This window comes from Mustela erminea, chromosome 12 (assembly GCF_009829155.1).
Source record: "Mustela erminea isolate mMusErm1 chromosome 12, mMusErm1.Pri, whole genome shotgun sequence".
In the NCBI taxonomy this organism is placed as follows: domain Eukaryota; kingdom Metazoa; phylum Chordata; class Mammalia; order Carnivora; family Mustelidae; genus Mustela; species Mustela erminea.
The window spans coordinates 91,950,945-91,959,954 of record NC_045625.1 but is presented as its reverse complement, the minus strand read 5'-3'; positions in this window follow the sequence as shown (position 1 = coordinate 91,959,954).

Sequence of the window (9,010 nt, the reverse complement as noted above, 5' to 3'; positions counted from 1 at the left end):
AAAGAATAAACGGAAACCCCAGGCTGAGCAAACACTTCTTCACGGTCCCTTCCATCGACGCCCTCCTGCAGACCAACAGACCCCAGCAAATACATCCCAATCCACTCTGCCTTTCTTCGGATTCCTAATTAGAGCGCCGTTTAAAAGGAGTTACCTGATGACAAAGAGCGATCACAAAGACGGAACGTCTTAATATTATGACACGAAGAATAAAACACGGTTGATTCAAATAGTTAACGTTTCAGAAATACAGCTCTATCCTACAGTGAAATATACCAGCTGACGAAGATCTCTAGTCAATTAAAGAAAGACAAAATTAAGACACTAATGGGCTACTGTTCTTTTCTCCCATCACACCAGGGGAAGAATTAAAGATTGAGACCATCTACATAGATTTTTTCCTATGTTGTTTTTTTTAAATTTAAAAGACTAGACTCCAAATTTAGGGGGTTCAAGAGCAGGGCCGGAGGAGATTGGCCGCGTGTTGTCCACACTGTCCTAATGTATAACGGTGACCATGTGTTCCTTTTACAAACGTAACACAGTTTCTAACAAGCGTGCAGTCAGGAAAAAGGAACCCTGCATGTTCTTTATTCTAGTATGACAGTTGAGCTATGGATTCAATGAGCCTCATGGGGCACCCGTGGTGGGCCACGGCAATGGTCCAAAACCAGCTTACACACTCAACGCAGGCGTGCCTTCTGCCTTCTGTTGAGGGAGACAAAGTCGTGGTTGACGACACCGTGTGGTGCTGGGACACCAGGGCTCAGCGGCCACAGCACAGGACAGTCAGGAGACTTCCAGGACCCCAAAGTGGGGTCTGATTTCAGAGACAGAGACAGGGGTCAGGGAAATCCCGGGTCCAACAGAAAGAAGATACAATTTGCATTTCCCTAAGGACTGATGAGTTTAAATATTTGGGGGATATTGTCTTAAAACCTTCCTTTAACTTTTTCAGCTGGCACAGGCAAAACTGACATTTTCTGTGTACAGTTGCGTGCGTTTTCAACCACCACCACCGCCGGGATCCAGAAGGGTCCCAGCGTGCCAAAGTGGCCCATCCTGTTCTCCTCTGTTGTCACTCCTAACCCCCGGCCACCCCGTCCTTCTCCCGTAGGTAAAATGCAGCCACGTGTCTCGCTATCGGTAACGTGTTTTTCTCCGACTGCCCTCGAGACGTTCCTAGAGCACGAGCTGAGACGCATCTTGTTGAGCGTCTCCTCTGCGCGTCTGCTGAGCTTGCGGACTCCCGAAGTCTGTGTCTTTTGACCAAGTGCCCACTTCGCCTATTTCCCAGCCTCTGCTTTCTCCCCACCAGCTTCGGGGCAAGCACCCCCTTCCTTCAGCCCGCGGCCCTGAGCTGGCCGCCGAAAGCCAGTAGGTTCCCCTCAGCACCTCCCAGGAACCCGCAGGCCATCAGGAGACCTCGGCCCACCAGGCCTGCAGCCCCTCTCCCCCGCGGGTCCAGCTGCCCCTCCAAACCCTCTCCTGATTCTCCCTGCCGACTCCACACCCTAGAAAAGAAGAACTTTCTTCTGCAGGATTGGAGACCTCATGGGTTTCTGAGACCGCCTTCTCCCCAGTACAACCGTCTTGCTTTCTAATTAAAGCCTCTCCTTATGTAAGTCCAGACTTATTTTAATTTGACACTTTTGATAAATTTGGGAGTTTTCCGTTACTATTTCTTGAATTTTCTTTTTCTTTTTCTGCACTGCATGCTCCCTTTTCCCCATCTGGAGCTCGGCCCCGGGCGGGGGCTGGGGGCGGTGCTGAGCGCTGGGGCTCTGGGTGCTGCACGGGGGGCCGGAGGCTCCGTTCAAAGGGCTTCCGTTTAAAGGGTCTCTTTAAATTGTGCTTCTCTCTTTTGCCCAAACTGGATAAGTTCCATCCGTGCACTTACCGACTTGCCTCTGCCCTCTCCGGTTTGCTGTCCGTCAGCCCATCCCGTGGATTTTGAGTTGTGACTATCATATTTTTTCAGCGGTAAGACTTCCAAATGCTTCTTCTCTATATTTGTTTTCTAGCTCTCTCCTCCCTTTTACCTGGGACGCTGGTTATCACCGCTCTTTCGAGGTCTTGGGTTGGGAATCATTTGCGATGTACTTCGGAGAAGCTCCCGTCTGCATCACCCGCGAGCCCCCTTCTTGAGTGCAGAAGTGACCCCAGGATTCCACTCTGGCTGGGCTATGGGGTCAGTCTCTTGATCCCCCTGCCCTGGTCCTGGGTCGGCCTCCGGTTCTGTGGTCCTGGGTCGGCCTCCGGTTCTGTGGTCCTGGGCTAGAACCTTCCTTTCCTCTCCTCTATGCAAACGCTGTGGCCAAATAACAAGGGGACACAGGGGCAGCGGTGGGCAGCAAGGGGGTGGCCCTGCCCTCCTCAGCCCTCCCCCATCCAGCCACAGAAACCGGCTCCCCGGGGGCTGGGGCCCCAGGGAAAGACCACAGAGGAACCCGGAATTACCTCACCCTCTCAGGCCCCTAAGTGCACCTCCACTCTTCTTCCTCCGTGTTCAAGAGGCAGGACGACACAGATGCCCTGTGGACATTTTCCTGGACACAATAAACACATTGTTCATTCCGGTAGCCTGCATTTTCAAGACTTCCGCAACTACTGACCCTTCTCTGTTCCTAAACCCTGTCGAACAGCTTGAAAATCATTCACGATCATGATTTGCGTTGCTTGAACTCTGATCCAAATGCTTGGAGAGAGAAAAGGGCTTTTTGCAACTTCAGTGCAGTTCGTGAACTTGGGATATGCCGTTGTGTTGTGTGTGTGGGAACCCCCGAGCCTGGTGTCGCCTGCTCTTGTCCTCGGTGCGGTGAGCATGGAGGGACCACGGGCGCGTGTGCGCGTGTGAGACATACACAGCTACGGAGCTGTCTTCTCTCCTCCTCACTGAGTGGCACGGCTTAGCTGTAATGGTCCTAATAGGGCCATGCAAGTCTTTGGCCATTCATGAATAATAATAAATATATGAGAAGGGAGGGTCTTGGGGTCTGTCCCCATCCAGTGCACAGTACAGATTCTAGTCTGTCTCCCAGCTCTGGCAAGTGATTGTGGAAGGAAAGGAAATGGGTGAGCACACTCCTGGCCCGGGGGACCTGGGGCCTTGCTGTCCTCCCCGACTGACCCACGACCCTTCCCTCGTCCAGATTCCCGCAGAGCTGCTGTGCGTGCTCTGCCCAGGATTTATGGTCAAGCTCCGTGGGAGACACCCGTGGAGGGGGCTTACTCCCTCTTTCTTGGGATCAGCCCCAGATTCCGTTCTTTGAAATACCTGTTCAAGTCTTTTGCATAGTTTTCCGTTTGGATAATCTTCCTCACCATATCTCTCCTTTTCACTTAAAAATAGCTCCATAATTGGACCATCTGATGTCCTCGAATATGAAAGCAGAAAAGTGAGAGTTCCCTTGAAAGAAGACTCAAGGTGATGTTCGCAGGAAACCAGCTTTTTCCACCTGAGCCCTACCCCCTGGTTCCTGACGGTTTCCATCCAGGCAGCCTGGAGACATGGAGCTGACTGAGGTTGTTTCCACTAACTGTGCTAAAATACTTTGCATCATAAACATTATGAAATTCAGGGCTGTACATCCTTATGCACTTTTGCAAATATACATGGATACACAGGTAGACAGAAGAAACAAACACTACAGTTAGAAAACAATCTCATTTAAAATAGCCCTGACCGCCCATAGGAAGACAACAAATTCTGGCGCCCACCCATTAGTGCTACTGGTGGGAAAAATGGATTTAAATTCACTTCTCTGATATTTATTTCTGAGTTTCTTGTGTCTTCTTTGCAGAGACATAATAGCAAATGCACACGGTCCTGCAACATCTCCAGGAACGTCCACAGTACCTTGTCTGTATTGTTGTTCCAGGAAGAGAGTGTCTAAACATTCCCTGCGCTCAAAGATTAAAATGGTGGCAGTTTCTCTTCTTATTAGAAGGATGTTAGAATTGTAAAAGCATCCTTTTTTTCATGTGTGCAATGTTCATCACAAAGGGAGGTAGTACATCCAGATAGTAAGCATATCTAGTGTGGGGTTTTATGGGTCATATATCCAGCAGTATTCTGTCCAAATACACAAGGGTTTTACAACATTAAATACCATGTAATTAGAGCTTCTCACTGGCTATGATGTCAGTATTCGATGTTAGTTAACTGAGAGCGTTTTAATTCAGGCCAGACTTGTGGACATTTTCCTGTCTAATCTGCTGACACTGGACATGGCCATTATGATGTGTGAGAGAATTCTCCACCTGGCAGCCGTGGTTGCCATGGCGATGACCGCGTGGGCAGGAAGGGCCGTGACTCACTGTGCTTTCTCTCGGCTTCCCCACCTCTGAGGGGGAAGAGGATGGGGCTGAGGTTTGCCACTCAGGCTCCTTCCATACTTCTGAGCTGCCGGCCGGTATGGGAAGCCGGACGGCGAGCACGCGCCTTGTTCAAAACGACTTCTCCCCGGAAAAGGATGGTGATCTGTTTGGCTAAACCACGATCTGCACTAAAACAAAGGAACTCTGCTGAGTGAAATAAACCGAGCAGAGAGAGTCCATTATCATACGGTTTCAGTTACTCGTGGAGCATAAGGAATAGTGTGGAAGAAGTTGGGAGATGGAGAAGTGAGTTGGGGGAACTCCAAGGGGGGGACGGGCCATGGGAGACTGTGGATTCTGAGAAACAGACGGAGGGTTTTGGAGAGGGGTGGGGGTTGGATGCGCCTGGTGGTGGGTGTTATGGAGGACACGCATTGCGCGGAGCACTGGGTGCATAAACAATGAATTCTGGAACACTGAAAAAATAATTGAAAAAAAAGGAAGGCTATGAAGATTAAAAAAATACTCTATACCCTCTCCAAAAAATAAATAAACAAAAACAAACAAACAAACAAACAAAAAAGAAACCAAAGGAACTCTGATTTTTATCATAAAAGCAACAGGATCGCTGCGGGATGGGAACCGAGGCAAAGTTAATACCACGTTCTCCATGATACGATTCAGACGATGTTCAGTCTTTACGATCTGTGCCCATTTCAGCTACCGTAGTGATGGTAGAATCAAAGAAAAAATACTACCAATACATTTCAAAATGATATTTAATCCCTAGCTGTGAGTTAAGTATTTTTAAAAATCCTATCAATTCAGAGACGTTCAGGCAGTTTGAGGTTAGAAATCCATGCCTGAATCCCCCATCTAGAAGCTCGCAGACCTTCAGAAGGTGACTTGACTTCTCCGTGGTTTCATTCTCCCATATGTAAAGGAAAAGAAAGGTTGAAATGAGGATTGGCTGTGAAGGTGTGTTAACGGGCTTCAGACTGTTCCCGGCAGAGAGATCAGTAAATGAGCATTTGCTGTCATCATTTGCTGTCCCAGTCCTGTAGAAGAGTGCCAGTGTTTTTCTAGTGTCCCTGGGGGGCAACCTCCCTTGGACACCTTGGTCTTCTGTCCCATCCTCCCTTTGGAATCTGAGGGAGATGCAGGCGGAGACCACCTGACACGTTGTTCCAAGTTTCTCAAGTAGTTGGAGCTAACCTGTCCAAGGTACTGAGTTGAGATCTCCTCCTTTAATGATGGGAAGGGGTAACATGAGTAGATGTGTGTCTCCTCGGGACTGGAAGTTTCTTTCTGGGGCACCGTCCCACGCTCTACCTTGAGGAGTGAATTGACAGGCCCATCGGTCTTTGGCTGAGGGGTCCTCCTTCCCAATGGAATCAGAGCCAACATGGAGATGACTTGGGCTCCATCTGCCGGCTCTGCTGTTTGGCTCTCATGAGACGTAGTGTTCTTCTCAGATGTAGAAGCAAACTATTTACTGGATCCTCTCAAAAACCTACCCTGTTGTTACAAGTTGATAGGTAATCGATGCATCTTATCGACACCATATATCCATTATTGGAACAAGCCATAGAGGTTCAGAGATCTTTATACAGAATCACGTGAGAGACTTCCATGGCAGGGGGGGTGATTTGTTTTGTTTCCTTTTCTGGACCGATTTTAGAATTCAAGGTGTTGAAATTTTCTTTTCCTCTTGAATTACAGTTCAAGATTGTCAAGGACTTTCTGAGTCATACCAATGTAGTTAGTCATTGTGTGATGTTTTAGTAACCCCAGGGAGTTTGTCCTTACGTTGTGACAAAACTCTGAGAAGATAAAGCATCTAGATTGCCTACTGAAGGACACGGTAAGAGTAGATGCTCCTGGCAAAGAGGACAAAGCAGCCACCACGGACAGCCGGGGAAATTTCGGAAGGCACATCTGCAGAGCTGTTAAGGGGTTCTAAGCCAATGACACTAGCCCTCATGGGTCCCAGAGAAGGCTGAAGTGATTGAAGGTTGACCACTCCTAAACAGGAAAATAAAAGCTCTGTATTTCCCGATTCCCTCCCGTTTCTTCATTCGGCTGATGATCTCCTTGTAGATCTGTGTGCAGCCACGACAAAAGGACCACAAGTGTTCCATGGTCTTAATTCCTTTTAATCCCCTTTCCCTGCCCCTCCACCCCCACCCCCACCCCCGCTCCTGGCACCTGTGACTTTAAGAGTCACCCGGTGTCCTAGGTTTGACTTGACCCTCCAATATGTGTACTCTACAAAATATATTACTGGATTACAGATGCATTTTAAATTTTGTCCATTTCAGGGGTGGCTTCTTCCTTTTATAATTCTGCTTTAAATAGGTAGCCTATCACTCAGTATATCTCTAGTTCAAGGGGTCTCGAAGGGTTTGCTCTCCAGATGTCTTTACACTCTTCAAAATGAAGAGTCCAAAGAGCTCCTCGTTACCGTTGTACTACATAGGTATCCTTAACTTAAGCTTAAAGTGAGAGCCTTGAAAACTATTAATTTATGACAATAGAAACTCATTACTCTTTAACATATATATTTTGTGATATATAATATTTTTTATAAAAGATAACCATATTTTAAAAAAATCAGTGATAAGCGGGAATGGCATAGTTTTCCACTTGTTTTATTTTGTTTTTCATTTTTGAGAATATCTTTAATGTTGAGCTTCATAAAAGATGGTTGGTTTCTCACATGCATTTGTGCATTCATTTGGTTGCAATGTTTTATTTGAAGCATGTGAAGAAATCCTGGTCTCAGCTACAGCTGTGGCTGGAAGAGGGAGGAATGTTCGTATGGTCTTGTCTTCTCACTGTCGCTCTTCTTAGTCGGGGCCCTAACAAAACCTGACATGCAGTCGTTCCTTCAAGGTGAGTCGAGATGCAGAATCTGAAGCCATCCTAATAACTTTTCATACTCATTTACCTAAAATCCACTGGTCTGTCTGAAACTGGGAATGGATCATTTGCCCATGTCTGACAGCCCAACATCCCCCACTGGTCCCTTCAAAACTATTGATTCCCTGATGAAGGCAGACCTTCCAAGTGTTGACCCGTTTACTCTGGTAACATCCAAATGACACCCATTAGGGTCTCACCACATACGTCATCAGAGAAGTCCGTGAAGTATTGGGAAGCTGTCAAAATCCTGAAATTCTAATTTTCGTTGGAGAGTTCAGATCTTACCAGTGGACACACATCATGTCGTTATATTCCCCGGATAGACAGGTTCACTTTGTTCCCTTGGCAGAAAGTGTCTGCCCAAATCCAGGTCTGAGGACCGTGGCTTGTCTTTCAGTGGCTCTGTCAAGCAGAGATGATGTCCTGGGAAAACGTGCTGTCACTGCACAAGTGATTTCCTTGACATGCGATCCACCCCGGTCAGTCCCGGAGAGTTCTTCGGGACGTCCCCTCTCCTCCCACAGGATATTAAAGGAGCACACCCACAGACTGAGATGGGATAAGTCGAATGCTTTTTACTGTTTATGGCTGCCTCACCCCACTTGACTTTCTACCATCATTGCAATTCCCAAAGCAATGAAGAAAACCCAATGGCTACCTTCGTCTTATTATGACAATGGCTCTGGCCTCATGAATTCTCTGAAAGAGGGGGGATCCTTTGGGGTCCTCAGACCACACATGAGAACTGATGATTTAGCTAATGATCTACCTGCTCAACACCATGAATGCCTTGAGTTCACGGTTAAACCCATCTGCTTACACAGTCGTGACAATGTAAGATAAAAGCATTGAGACTTGAGAGAAGAAATCATCGTAGTGCTGGATACAGGTGAACAACTCGGTTTGACATTTAATGTTTAATTTTTTAGTAAATAAAGTAACTAATGGAATTTTGATAAATATAAACAAACTATGACTTAACAATGAAATCTTTAGGTTTTCTTAAAAAAACTAGGATGTCACAGAATGACTAGAAAAACCTGTAAGGATTCAATTTCGTTGTCCCGGAGTCATTAGAGATACGAGGGGAAGGACCTTCACCCCCGTCCTCCAGCCTCGTATTCTCACTGCAGTCAAAGGAAAGGCTCAGGAGATGCTCTAATGGGGCGCCTGGGTGGCTCAGTGGGTTAAGCATCTTCTTTCTGGTCAGGTCATGATCTCGGGGTCTTGGGATCAAGCCCTGTTATGGGCTCCTTACACAGTGGGGGTCTCTGCTTCGCCCTTTCCCTCAACCCATCTTCCCCACCCCTGCCTCTCCCTACACCCCTTCATGAGAGCGTGCACATGTGCACTCTCTCTCACAAATAAATAAAACCTTTTTTTTTTTTTAAATGCTTTAATGCTTTCCTTTATCTGCATAAGATGGTATAATGTCATGTTTGGTGAATTATATATATATATTTTTAAAATTTATTTGACAGAGATCACAAGTAGGCAGAGAAACAGGCAGAGAGAGAGGACAAGCAGGCTCCCTGCAGAGCAGAGAGCCCAATGTGGGGCTTGATCCCAGGACCCTGAGATCATGACCAGAGCCGAAAGCAGAGGCTTTAACCCACTGAGCCACCCAGGTGCCCCAGTGAATTATATTTTTAAAACATCTATGTCATTAGCCGTCCCATTATTGAAAGGTTTTCCATTAAATTCCTAACAAAAATGTGTGGCTTTTGATGGCAACTATAACTTTCATCGAAGTCCCCGAGGCAGA